The sequence below is a fragment of the Lontra canadensis genome, unplaced genomic scaffold (genome assembly GCF_010015895.1).
Source record: "Lontra canadensis isolate GAN:19392208 unplaced genomic scaffold, GSC_riverotter_1.0 scaffold98, whole genome shotgun sequence".
Lineage (NCBI taxonomy): Eukaryota > Metazoa > Chordata > Mammalia > Carnivora > Mustelidae > Lontra > Lontra canadensis.
Window position 1 is genome coordinate 3,091,287 of NW_022631092.1, and position 10,324 is coordinate 3,101,610.

Genomic DNA, 10,324 nt, shown 5'->3' on the forward strand with positions numbered 1-10,324 from the left:
TTCTGAGATCAAGCCCCGCATCAGGCTCCCTGCTCTGCAGGAGGCCTGCTTCTCCCTCTCCCGTTCCCCCTGCTTGTGTTCCCTCTCTCACTGTGTCTCTCTCTGTCAAATAAATAAAATCTAAAAAAAGAAAAAAAAATTGAAAAAATTACCAAACAAAATAGTACCATAGTAATTTCCCAGTTACACATACTGAAATCTATAGCTTAGAAGGTACATGCTATTAAGGAAACTGAATTTAGATACCTTTCAATATCTTTTTTTTTTTAAAGATTTTATTTATTTATTTGACAGATCACAAGTAGGCAGAGAGGCAGGCAGGGGCATGGGGAAGCAATCTCCCCACTGAGCAGAGAGCCTGATGCAGGGCTCAATCCCAGGACCCTGGGATCATGCATGACCTGAGCTGAAGGCAGAGGCTTTAACCCGCAGAGCCACCCAGGTGCCCCTTCATATCTTTAAAGTATTGTTTCACTTGGAACATCCGCCTTCCACTTAAGTGCATTTATGTAACCAAGGCAATACCAAATAGGGAAAAAAAAAAAAAAGCAGCTAGAAAACGTTTGGGGTTTTTTTCTTGTATGTTTGTTTGTTTAAAGATTTTATTTATTTATTTGAGAGAGGGGAAAAGACAGCACAAGGGGGATAAGGGGCAGAGGGAGAAGCAGACTCCCTGCTGAGCAGAGAGCCCAATTCCGGGCTTGATCCTGGAACTCCGGGATCATGACCTGAGCCGAAGGCAGATGCTTAATTGACTGAACCACCCAGGCGCCCCTAGAAAATGTTTTCTAAATAGAAATTTCCTTGTGTAGTTTGTGATAATGTCTCTAATATTGGCATTTCTACTCAGCTATTGACTTACAATCTTTTTCTATGTATAATCCTTTAAAAAAAAAACTTGCCAGCATAGTTAAAATAATTGATATATTTTTAAATTTCTTTCTTTTTTAAAGTTTATTATTTTGGGGCACCTGGGTGGCTCAGTCAGTTTAGTGGTTGCCTTTGGCGCAGGTCATGATCCCAGGGTCCTGGGATTGAGCCCCATGTAGGGTTCCCTGCTCTGTGGGGAGCCTGCTCCCCCCCCGCCCCGCCTGCCTCTCTGCCTACTTGTGATCTCTGTCTGTCAAATAAATAAATAAAATCTTTTAAAAAAGTTGATTATAATATTTTTTTAGTAACCTCCACACACAACGTGGGGCTCAAACTCATGATCCTGAACTCAATAATCACATGACCTAAGTCATCCAGGTGCCCTAAAATAGTTCCTATTTTTAAAGCAGTAGCTGAGCTTTGCTCCTGAATATTTTGTTTCCTTCTTTGTTTAGTAAATATATTTATAAAGAATAAATTTCAAGATATTTGCTCTTACAGTCCAGTGTTTTGAGGTCTGGGTTATAGGTTTGATTGATCTTTTCCTTAATTGTAATACTGAATTCTAACTCTAATACTGCCTTCTTGATACGTGAGGTACATGTGTGACAAAAAATACCAGTGTGAAGGACCAATATAGAAGAAATGGCTTGCCTGGTTTTCTAATCTGCTGCCTTCTAAGGGTACAGACATAAGCCATAGGCAAGCAAGACAGTTAATCTCTGAATTTCTTTTGAATTTACTTTTGTACAGGAAAGTCAGCCTCAGGGTACTAGCTAAAAATAAGCTTGACCCCAGACTTAGATAAATACTGTGAGGCATGGAGTGTAAAATGTGGAATATATGGACATATGCAACAAATCGTTTTTCTAGAAGGGCTTTTGTGTTATATTAAGAAATAATGTGTATTTTTTTTAAAGATATATTTATTCCAGAGAGAGAGCACATGAGTGGGAGGGGCAAAGGGAGTGCGAGAGAGAATCTGAAGAAGATTCTGTGCCAAGCGGGGAGCCCGACTTGGGGCCCAGTCCCACCACGCTGAGATCAGGACCTGAGCCCAAACCAAGAGTTGGTCACTTAACCAACTGAGCCACCCAGGCGTACCACGAAATACTTTTTTTTTTTAAGATTTTTTATTTGACAGCACAAGCAGGTGGAGCAGCAGGCAGAGGGAGAGGGAGAAGCAGGCTCCCCACTGAGCAGAGAGCCCGATGTGGGGCTCAATCCCAGGACCCTGGGATCATAACCTGAGCCGAAGTCAAATGTTCAACTGAGTCACCAAGTGCCCCAAGAAATACTTACTTAATAGAGTTTCATGGAGCCTATTATAATAGATTGCTATTGTTTGTAAGTTAGGAAGTTTGAAGATTTTTTTTACAAAATCACTTGGGAAAAACAGTACTTGGCTTAGTTGGTAGAGCATGCAACTCTTGATCTCGAGTCATGAGTTCAAGCCCCGTGTTGAGCATAGAGCTTACTTTAAAAAAAAAAAAAAAAAAATCTTGGGAAGGGGTACCCGGGTGGTTCAGTGGGTTAAGCCTCCCAACTCTTGATTTCAGCTCAGGTCATGCTTTCAGGGTTATGAGATAGGTCCCACATAGGTCTCTGCATTGGGCTTGGAGCCTGCTTAGGATTCTCTCTCTTCCTCTTCCTCTGCCCCTCCCCTATCTCTCCTCTGTCTCCCTACCCACTCCCACCCCCAAATAAACAAAAATTTTTAAAAATCACTTGGGAAGAAAATTTACTTTGAAAAAAATAAATGGGGCGCCTAGGTGGCTCAGTCATTAAGCATCTGCCTTCTTCATGATCCCAGGATCCTGGGATCGAGCCCCGCATCTGGTTCCCTGCTCAGCGGGAAGCCTGCTTCTCCCTCTCCCACTTCCCCTGCTTGTGTTCCCTCTCCCACTGTGTCTCTCTCTATCAAATAAATAAATAAAAATCTTAAAAAAAAAAAAAAAAGAAATGGGAGGAAATGGGAAAAGAATGTGGGAGGGAATCAGTTTTATCCCATTTAGAGATAGTGTTCATACTCAGAGGATTTATGCTTCTGCAACTAGTTGCCTTTCAGATCTCAGCCAAGTGACCTCATTTGCCTGTCTAGTTCTTCCCGGCCCTTAGGTTTCAACTTAAACATTTCCTCCAGACTTCTGGCTTCCTAGACAATGTAAGGCCCACCAGCTAGGTGTTTCAGTGGCATCTAGCCCCCTATATTTCCCCCTTCATATTAGGAAATGAATTTGAATTATTCCTTTATGAATATTATGAATAATCCTTTGTGAATATATGTAATAATTAGAATTACTTTAGCTACTCAGAATTTTTTTTTTTAAGATTTTATTTATTTGTCAGAGAGAGAGGGAGAGAGAGCGAGCACAGGCAGACAGAATGGCAGGCAGAGGCAGAGGGAGAAGCAGGCTCTCCGCCGAGCAAGGAGCCGGATGTGGGACTCGATCCCAGGACGCTGGGATCATGACCTGAGCTGAAGGCAGCTGCTTAACCAACTGAGCCACCCAGGCGTCCCAGCTACTCAGAATTTTTTAAATTTTTTCTAAAAAATCCCAATTGATAGTAAAAAAATTTTTTTTTTTAATTTGAGAAGGCTGCACTTTCAAAGGAAATAAAGTTTAGGTTTCCTTCCAAATGAGAAAATCCGTTGGAAACATCTGTGGCCCTCAGTTTAGTGTATAGTACTTTAATACTAGTTCCTATTCAGCCTATTAAAGATAAGTCTATTTCTCAGTGGAATTGTTCAATCTGAACCAATATAGAATATCTTATGTATATAAAATAGCATTCATGTATAAGATATCCTGAAAACCTAGACTTTTTAACTCAATTGTCAATCACTATGTTATGATAAAATGTTTATAAGAAATTCCTGTTTGAACTTAGTGTGGGGTAGTTGAGCACTGCAGAATTCAAAACTATTGCCATAAATGTAGCAGGGGACAGTTACAAGTAAAATTTACATGTTTGAGGAAATTGATTATAATCATTTTGTGATAATTATTTCCTAGATATATTTTTTTAATTTTTTTTTTTATTCGACAGAGAGTGAGAGATCACAAGTAGGCAGAGAGGCAGGCAGAGATAGAGGGGGAAGCAGGCTCCCTGCTGTGCAGAGAGGCTCGATTCCAGGACCCTGAGATCATGACCTGAGCCGAAGGTAGAGGCTTAACCCACTGAGCCACCCAGGTACCCCTATTTCCTGGATATTTCATGTAAAATCCTCATCAAAGGGCACCTGGATGGCTCAGTTGGTTAAGCATCTGACTCCAGCTCAGCTCAGGTCTTGATCTGAGGATCATGAGTTCAAGCCTGGCATTGGGCTCCATGCTGTGTGTGGAGCCTTTTTTTTTTTTTTTTTTTTTTAAGATTTATTTATTTGACAGACAATGAAAGTGGGAATACAAGCAGGGGGAGTGGGAGAGGGAGAATGCTGGGCTCTATCCCAGGACCCTAGGATCATGACCTGAGCCAAAGGCAGATGCTTAACAGACTGAGCTACCCAGGGGCCCCTAGAATCAAGATTTTTAATGAAAAAACAAAAGCACAAAACTATGAAAAGAAAATGGAGTAATGGTTTTTATAGTCTCAGAGTGAGGAAGGTTTCCTGAGCAAGATTTTGTTAAAATACAGAAACCATAATAGAAGAGGTTAATAAAGGTAATTATAGCGTAACGAAAAATTTGGAACATTTTATTAACAAGGAAAAGGTATTTTGTATTTTCAGCACAAATAACAAGAATTATTGCCTTTTATAGATCTCATGTATACCAATCAGAGAGACCATAGAAGTGGGCAAAGGAAGGGAATGGCAAGAACATAAGAAATCCACATGGCTTTTAAATGAAAAAAAGTGCTACTTCAAATAAAATCAAAGTCACAATGTAATACCATTTCCTACTTTTCAGACTAAAAGATCAAAAGTTTTGATGCAATGTTGAACTGGAAAGGATGTGAGGGGTATACAATACTGATGGTGAGAGTATGATTTGATACAAGCTCTTTGAAAGCCAAGTGGGCACTTCTGTCAAAATGTTAGAGGTATTGTTCTTTGACTGAGCAATTTCATTTATAGAAATGTATCCAGTGATAATAGCACACACGTGCACAGATCTATTTACAGCACTATTCATTGTAGCATCATCCTTAGTAATAAGACGTAAAGAACCTAAAGGTCCACTTGCAGACTCTAGTTAAATAAAAATAGAACCTAAATGTCCATTCTTAAGATGCTAGTCAATTAAATAAAAATAGAATATTAATGTAATAATTTTGCACAGCAATTTAAATCTTTTTTTTTAAGATTTTTATTTATTTATTTGACAGACAGAGATCACAAGTAGGCAGAGAGGCAGGCAGAGAGAGAGGAAGAAGCAGGCTCCCCGCTGAGCAGAGAGCCCGATGTGGGGCTCGATCCCAGGACTCTGAGATCATGACCTGAGCCGAAGGCAGAGGCTTTAACCCACTGAGCCACCCAGGCGCCCTTGCACAGCTATTTAAAAAGACCAAACTGTAGCTCCGTGTACTAAAGAGCAATCTCCAGGATGTGCTGGTAAATGAAAACTAGCAAGATACAGAACAGCGTGTAGAATGCTACTCATGGAGGATATTGGCTAGATACACGTGGGGTATCTAAAAGGATAGCCAGAATTCTGCTGAGCAGAGGGGGTTGGGTTGGGAATAACGGAGAGACTTTTCACTGTACACTCTTGTTCTCTGCATTTTAAAGAAACATATTTTGTATTTTTCTACACAAATACAGAAAAAGTTACTGTTCTTCAAAAGTTATTGAAACTGTCAAATTATTTAATTTATTTTTAAATTTTTTAAAAAGATTTTATTTGTTTATTTGACAGAGAGAGATCACAAGTAGGCAGAGAGGCAGGCAGAGAGAGAGGAGAAGCAGGCTCCCCGCTGAGCAGAGAGCCTGACACAGGGCTTGATACCAAGTCCCTTAGACCATGCATGACCTGAGCTGAAGGCAGAGCTTAACCCACCGAGCCACCCAGGCACCCCGATTTTTTTTTTTTAAGTAAGCTCTATACCCAAAGATCCAGTCACATATTCTACTGACTGAGCCAGCCAGGCACCTCAATTTTTAATTTGAAAAAATTATACTTTAAATTTAATAAGGGTATACCAGCCATATTAACAGTTTAAAACATTTGCCATGTAAGTAATTCAGGGCAAAAATTAAATCTAGGGTGCCTGGGTGGCTCAGTGGGTTAAAGACTCTGCCTTCGGCTCAGGTCATGATCTCAGAGTCCTGGGATCGAGCCCCGCATCGGGCTCTCTGTTCAGCAGGGAGCCTGCTTCCCCCTCTCTCTCTGCCTGCCTCTCTGCCTACTTGTGATCTCTGACTGTAAAATAAATAAATGAAATCTTAAAAAAAAAAAAAGAAATGAAAAAAAAATTTAACAAATCTAGACTTAAAAACCAAAACAAAGGGATGCCTGGGAGGCTTAGTCAGTTAAGTGTCTGACTCTTGATTCTGGCTCAGATCATGATCTCAGGGTCATGAGATTGAGCCCCAAGTCTGGCTCTAGTCAATTAAATAAAAATAGAATATTAATATTATATATATATATTCTTAAGCAGGCATGAAGCCTGCCTAAGAATCTCTCTCAGGGGCATCTGGGTGGCTCATTGGGTTAAAGCCTCTGCCTTCGGCTCAGGTCATGATCCCAGGGTCCTGGGATCAAGCCCTGCATGGGGCTCTCTGCTCACCGGGGAGCCTGCTTTCCCACGCCCCTGCCTGCCTCTCTGCCTACTTGTGATCTCTGTCTGTCAAATAAGTAAAATCTTAAAAAAAAAAACAAAAAATAACTTTCTCTCTTCCTGTCCCTCTCAAAAAAAGGAAAGAATAAAAAATCAGGGCGCCTGGATGGCTCAGTCGACAGCTGACTCTTGATTTTGGGTCAGGTCATGAACTCAGGGTTATGGGATGAGCCCTGTGTTGGGCTCCACGCTCAGTGCAGAGTCTGCTTAAGATTCTCCCCCTCCCTCTGCACACACTCTCTCTCTTTCAAATAAATAAATAAATAATCTTTTAAAAATCTTTAAAATTCTTTTTTTAAAAATCTTCTAAGAATCTTAAAAAATTAAAAAAAAAAAATCCAGGGACATCCGGGCAGCTCAGTTGGTTGAGCATCTGTCTTTGGCTCAGGTCGTGATCCCAGGATAGAGACCCCGCCCCTGCATCAGGCTCCCTGCTCAGCGGGGAGCCTGCTTCTCCCTGTCCCTCTGACTGCTGCTGTGCCCACTTGTGCACATGCTCACTCTCTGTCAAATAAATAAAATCTTTTAAATAAATAAAATAAAAATCCACATTTCCCATCTGACTACTACTTTGTCAGAAAAGGGAGAAGAACATGACTTCTATAGAGGTAAGGAAAGTGCGCTAATGTGAGGTAGGACACTGTTTTTTAAAAAAAAAAAAAAGGTGTTTCTAAAACCGATGTGCCTAGTTTTTTTTTTTTTTTTTAATTTTTTTTAATTTATTTGACAGATCACAAGTAGGCAGAGAGGCAGGCAGAGAGAGAGAGGAGGAAGCAGACTCCCTGCAGAGCAGAGAGCCCGATGCGGGACTCGATCCCAGGACCCCGAGATCATGACCTGAGCCGAAGGCAGAGGCTCAACCCACTGAGCCACCCAGGTGCCCCCGATGTGCCTAGTTTTAACCTTGAAAAAGATGCCCTCTTGCCAGTGCATTATTCTCAAAGTATAAAATGAATTTTATAGTGTTGCCCTAACTCTTCCAGTTCTCAGGTGACCTTTGGGATCAGAATTGCTCTATTTAAAGACATGTCCCAGGGAACAGTGAATACTAGAATGTAAACTTCTATTTAAAAAGTAGCAGCTCACATTGGGGCAGCAACAAGGCCATCGGGGTACAATTTTAAATAGAAATTAACTCCAATGCAAAAAGAAAAACAGAAATTTACTCCAGTGCCAAAAATTCTGCTGGAGATGGAACTAACTTCTCAAAACACATTATGATTTTTAAGTGAGCCATTTATGGGGCCAAGATATTGCCTTAAACTCCAGAGTGCCACAGTGGTGGGCTGTAGCTCTAAGAGGTCGGCATGACACTTGATGTTAGGTGGTTCAGAAAACTGTTATCTTCATGACTGTAACTTGAGAATTGGTCAAGGCTCTAATCTCACCCCCTCAAACCTTGTTTGTAAGTATGGTTTATGTTTTGGGTTTTTTTTTTTTTCCTGCATGAATAAGGAACATCCCAAGACAACCGACATCATAACTGCTGGCAAAAATAAATGGACTCCATTTAAATCTTGGCCTCGGAAAGACTGTATCAGGAAAGACTGTATCACTACGTGCTGAAACCTTAGAAAGCTTAACCACTAAACTTATCTTGAACATGTGACAGATGGGACTTTGCACTTAGTAGAAAATGTTAACTTTAACCTTTATGTTCTCTGGAGAGCAAACCAGATTGCTTTACAGTCTAATGAAAGAGGTATTAGTGGCAGTAAAAATCAATTATTACTCATGTAATAAATAATTATGAGCACCTACTGTGTGCCAGGCACTGTTCTAGGCACAGGGTATACAAGAGTAAAGAGACAAAATCCCTGCCCTCATGGAGTTTAGATAAAATGTGTAACATGTCATGTGACGTTAAGTGCTGTGGAGAAAAACAGGGAAGGAGGATGCTTAATTTTAAATAGGCTGGTCAGAGGCAGCCTCATAAGGCTGACAACTGAGCAAAGGGTTGAAGACAGTGATAGAGCCTTGGCCAGGGCTGAGCAACCAGCCAGAACATACACTGAGAGCATAAGCCCTGAAACAGGTTTTTCTGGTACATTCTAGAATCATCAGGAAGATCGGTGAGGCTAGAGTGGAATGAGGGGTGGAGAGAATAGTAGAAAATGAAGAAAATGGTCAAGAGCCACTTATTTAGGACTTTGCAAGCCATGTTAAGAACTTTGAGTTTTATTTACAGTAGGGAAGCTATAGGAGGGGTTTTGAGAGAAACAACATTTTAAAAGAATCTCTTGCCACTTGTTTGATAGACTTAGAGGGGACTTGAGCAGATTTTGGTGCGGAAAGAAATGAGGAGCTTGGTTTTGGACAGGTTAAATCTCAGATGCCTGGTAAGACATCTTAGTAAATGCCAAACAGGCAGTTGGATATCCAAGTCTGGAGCTCAGGAGATCTGCAAGGTAGTAATATAAATTTGGGCACTTGAAGCCATAAACCAGGATAGGATGACCAAGGGGATTAAGTATAGAGATGAGAACTGGGGGATGTCAACATTCAGAAACTGGGCAGAGCCCCAGGGAGGAGCCAGCAAAGGAGACAGGAAAAGTTGAAGAGGAAGAAGGCAAACCAGGGAAGAGTCTAGAACTGGAGTAAAATCAGGTAGCTGCTAGCCACATGTGGCTGTTTGTACTAATTAAAATTTAAAATTCAGTTCCTCAGTCACATTAGCCACATCTCAAGGGCTCATTCCATGCAGCTAGTAGCTACTGATTTGGACAGTACAGATATAAAACAGTTCCATCACCACTAAAGCTCTATTGGACAGCAGTGATCCAGAAACCAACTGAAGAAAGTATCTCAAGGACAAGGGGTGAGTCTTGACCATTGGGTTATGTGTAAGTGACCAGTGACCTCTTGACAATAGGGAAGTTTTGGTAGAGTGGGAGGCAAAACCCTGATATAATAATCTGGTTCAGAATAATCTGGAAGGGAGGAACTGGAGCCAGAAAATACACCTTGTTCCTGAACTTGGCCTCTGGCAGGCAGCCGCCTACAGTCTATGTATGATCATGCCCACACTTGACACTGCCCCTGGAGTGGAGGGCCTGATAGGCCCCTCGTGGGGCTCCCAGTGCTGCTTGCCCAGATCATCTCAAGCTGCCACAGGAACAGCTCAGTTGGTTAAGCGTCTGACTCTTGATTTCAGCTCAAGTCATGATCTCAGGCGAGATCAGGCCCATTGGGCTCAGTGTGGAGTTTGCTCGAGATTCTCTCTCCCTCTCCATTGCCCCCACTTTTAAAAAATAAAATAAAAAAACTGGTGGCATCTTTAAAATTAGAAAAGTAACATAGTGACTAAAGCTCCAAGAATTAGATGTTTCTCCAATTTAATTATCTATTCTCTATCCTGGCACATTCAAAAACAATAATAAAATATCTGGCATATTTCCATGAAAAACACACAACAGGTTTTACTTCATTTCAGATGTGGTTGCAAATAAGGTGACTTATTAAGCAACTAGGGGGAAAAATTAAGCAACTAGGGGATATTAACTGTTTTTCTTATTGCTGGAAGCAGATATTATTCAATTATAAATTCTAGGATGCTTGTCCTTTCCCTAAAATCCCTGAAGCACTTCCTATATTTCCATTTATCTAATCCTGTACTCACTGCTTACTGTACTGTGATGTAAATATGAAATCAATAACTTGATATAATACA